The sequence below is a fragment of the Ursus maritimus genome, unplaced genomic scaffold (genome assembly GCF_017311325.1).
Source record: "Ursus maritimus isolate PB19 unplaced genomic scaffold, ASM1731132v1 scaffold_5, whole genome shotgun sequence".
NCBI lineage: Eukaryota > Metazoa > Chordata > Mammalia > Carnivora > Ursidae > Ursus > Ursus maritimus.
Window position 1 is genome coordinate 67070914 of NW_024426663.1, and position 3759 is coordinate 67074672.

General features: G+C 55.6%; 1 pseudogene; it reads right to left on the reverse strand.

The window, feature by feature from the left end:
- Positions 1 to 369: 369 nt before the first annotated feature.
- LOC103670578 lies at positions 370 to 3067 on the reverse strand (annotated as a pseudogene).
- Between the last annotated feature and the right edge of the window lie 692 nt (positions 3068 to 3759).

Here is a 3759-nt window from a genome sequence, read left to right on the forward strand (position 1 = left end):
GAATAGAACAGAGGAAAGGCCTACGGAGATGAAGGTCTTCTTCCCTCTGCCCTAGCCACAGATTCATACGTGGCTGTGTTGGCGTGGGGCCTCCCTGACCAAGGGCTGGCAGAGGGTTCCCTGGCTGGATCCCTCGGGCTCCACCTTCAGTCTCCTTTCTCCTTGCCCTGCTGGCCAGTGGTGGGTGCTCCCTCTGTTTCGGCTCTTCTGTCCCTCACTTGCTCCTGTCCTCCTGTTACTGACAGTTGTCCTTCAGTTCTAGCAGCAGAAAACAGGTATCTATCTATCTATCTATTTATCTATCTGTCTATCTATTATCTATCTATCATCTATCGCTCAGAACAAGATACTGACCAACGAAGTCCCCTTCTAGTATTGGGACAGCCCCATCACTCCACCGTGCTGATAGGAGGGGTCTTGGAACAGTGCCTCATCAATGTGTGACTTATCACCAAGGTAACTGTCCTGGGACAGCTCAGGCTGGCTCCCCTGGGACGGTTGGCTCCTGAAGATACAGCCCTGAGCCAAGGTGTCCTGCGAGAACAGCTGAAATGCCACCTCCTGGCTGGCCTGGCTGCCAGGAAGATTCCTCTGGCTGAGCCCAGGAAGCCCAAAGCTGTTCTTCTGGCATTCCTCCAGGACCAGTCTTGCTTTGGGGGGTTTCCTGGGTCTGTTTGTCCAAAATACCCCAGTGACAGCATAGGGTGCATAAGCAGGTTGAAGGAGGGGGTGGGGAAAGTTCGAAGGGGGGGTGGCCGGGGATGGCACCAGTCATGCCCATCTGGTCATGGGTCTGCAAGTTCACGTTCCAGGGCCAGCTTTGGCTATTCTGATCATGGACTGATCCTGGGATCATAGCCTCCTGGGGTCATACGTAACTCCTGGGTAGAGGACGGTGACCAGCGACCGGGGCTTGCTGAACTGTGTGAGGCTCTCCCACAGATCGGGAGGCTCTCCCATATCGTTCAGGGGCCCTTCCATCAGCACCAGGTGGTTCCAGAACAGCTGTGAGGACAGGGCCTTTGAGTTGCCTATGATAATGACCTCATATCATGCTTTGGTCAGGGCATTGTGAAGCTGTCTGGGGTTGTTTAAAAATCCAATGCTCGTTAGCCCCTATGTAGGAGATTAAGATTAAGTCCTTGTCCCACCCCTGGAATGTGTCCATGTGGGCCGACTCCACCTCCTGGTAGAGCTTGGTGTGAGGGGAGCCACTGAGCTACATGAATTAAATGAGGTCAGAGTGTCAGCCCTGGCTAAGGGCATGATGAGGCCGATCTGGTCTGGCTTGGCACCTTCCTTCAGCAGCTCTGTGATGGTCTACTCTGTGTGTAGATCTTCCTTCCTGTTCAGGGAGGAGGTACTTCCGCGGGCAATCTCCTCTGGTCTCTGGGTCATCTAGAACGTCAGTTTATCAGGTTGGGGTCACTGGAAGTCATATCCCTTCTTCCTAAGGTCTGCTGCAGCGATGCCTTTCTGAAGAGAGAATTTGTAGATATCGGACGGGAGGACGCTGAGGGTAGGGTGCATCATGATGGACCAGGAGGTGGGTGAGGTGGATGGGACAGACGCCCGGCACCTCGAGCTGCTTGAAGAGTGACTGGCATAGCCCAACGTGGTCTGCCATTTTGCACATCACCATGGAGCCCAGCTGGCAGTGGTCACCCATGAAGATGAGCTGGTTGACTCTGAGGACCATGGGACCATGCACCCCAGCTCAGTGGCCTTCAATTAAAATGGGCCCCAGTTGCCCACACCTCCACACACATCTGTGTTCATGAGCAGTTCCCTTTCCATGGCGAGCTTCAGCATCAGGTATGACTCCTCTTCTGCAGACAACAGCTCCCCAGCCTTCTCCTTCAGTTGCTGCAGCTTCTGGAGCTCAGCATACTATCCGTGTTCCTGACCTGGTTGTACAGGGACAGATAGGATCCTGAGTCCTGAAGCAGAACAGCATGACTCTCAGCCCGGTCTGGTAAATCTTCTCAGTCAGCTGATGGACGACTGTATCAGTTGGAGCACAGAAAAGCAGGGGTGCATTACTTTGCCCAGTCAGGTAGCAGCTGATGGGGGCCAAGGTAACCATCTTCCTGGTGCCTGGTGGTTCCTGCATCAGGCTCATTGGTTTTCGTTGTTTAGTCTTTATGGTATAAACCTGAAGAGTGGTTCAGGTTGGGGCGTCCTCGTGCGCTGAAGTTCTTGGGCAGCTGAGATCTGATGATAATGTCCTCCAGCTGGTGGCTGATGTAAACCCCACATGGAGATCTCCTCCAGGGCAAACATTTTCGGTGCGCTCTGCATCCTGTCGAACGAGGTTGACTCCTACCTGAAACCCACCTGCAAGTTATGATCTCCTCCACGGGCACGCCCAAACTGTTGTGCAGCTCATTGGTGATGTCATCCCCACAATTAACAGGGACCTTGATGACGTGGCTGATTGTTTTCCACAGGGGATGCCAACCACGGTTTCCTTTGTAGGCAGGCGTATCTTGTTCCCTTGAGTAAGCCGCATATCTCAACCAAATTAGGACTAAATCCTCATTACTAGAGGGCTGATAACTCAATCTTGGGCGAAGTAAAGTAGGCATTTGTCTTCTCGTTAAGGACTCGGTCCCACCTGATTGTGATGTTATGCTGAGACTGGGACTCTTTTAGGTTTCTTATGCTAGTTGGCCTGCACCTAGATAAGGGGACCAACTTTGCTCTGGTGCTGGTAAGTGTCCTATGGCAGGAGGATGCTCTGTGGCTCTTCACCACCTCCGGCTACTCCAGGTCTTCCAAGCTGGCGGAAGGATTTCCCTGGCGGAAGGATTTCTCGGCCGCAGCACCTCCCCGTGGTTGCTTATCTGCGGCGTGGCGATGTGCCCGCCCACAGCTGCTCCTCCTCCGACGGGATCTTGACTAGTCAGCACGGGAAGCAGGCGTCCTGCCTCGGGGGCTGCCGCTCCGCGCTGTTCCCGTTCACGTCCTTGAAGCTTTTCTGACTGACGCAGGGCGGTCCACGCAGCAGCAGCACGACCCAGTTGGCCTTGGCAGTCATGAAGCGGTGGAGGAAGACATCGTGGCACCACAGTTATAATCTCCAGAGCCGGTTCCCAGAGAGGCCCGTCCTTGCGGCAAGTCGCCTCTTTGCACCCCAGGAGGTGACTTACAGTGTGGCTGTAACGGGCCTTACAGACCCTCTTCGTGCTGGTATTACAGTAAGTCATGCTAGCACTACTGTGTATTCTGCAGGACTGATACATATTCGAAGTTCAACTCGGTGAAAAACTGGCTGGTCTAGACCGCGCTGTTATCCACGGACCTGGGACCCAGGACGACCTGAGTGCTCCGACCTGCGCCTGGAGCTGTCAGGGTCACTGCACCCGCCCGTGTGAGCGGGAGGGACTGTGGCAGCCACCCCCGACCTGGGAATCTCTGCGCCTGGCTGGGAGGGGGGGAAGTCCACCCACTTGAACTCGGAGCCATGCAGCCGAGGAGCTCGTCCTCCTCCGTGTCCAGCAGGGTGAGCGTCTGCGAACTGGGCCCTTAGGTCTCCCCGCACATGGTGAACGTGGATGGAGCCCCCGGTCACGCCCCGCATGGCCCTGGAGGCCGCGCTCACGCCCTTGGACTGGACGGAAACGCCGGCGGAGAGCCGGGCAAGCGGTGCCCACCGAACCTCCGAGCCTCCGCCCGCCTGAGGCTCCCATCCCTGCAGAAACCGCAGCCGCTACTACCCCCACCTGCTGTGAGTAGTTTTAATTTTACCTATTCTGG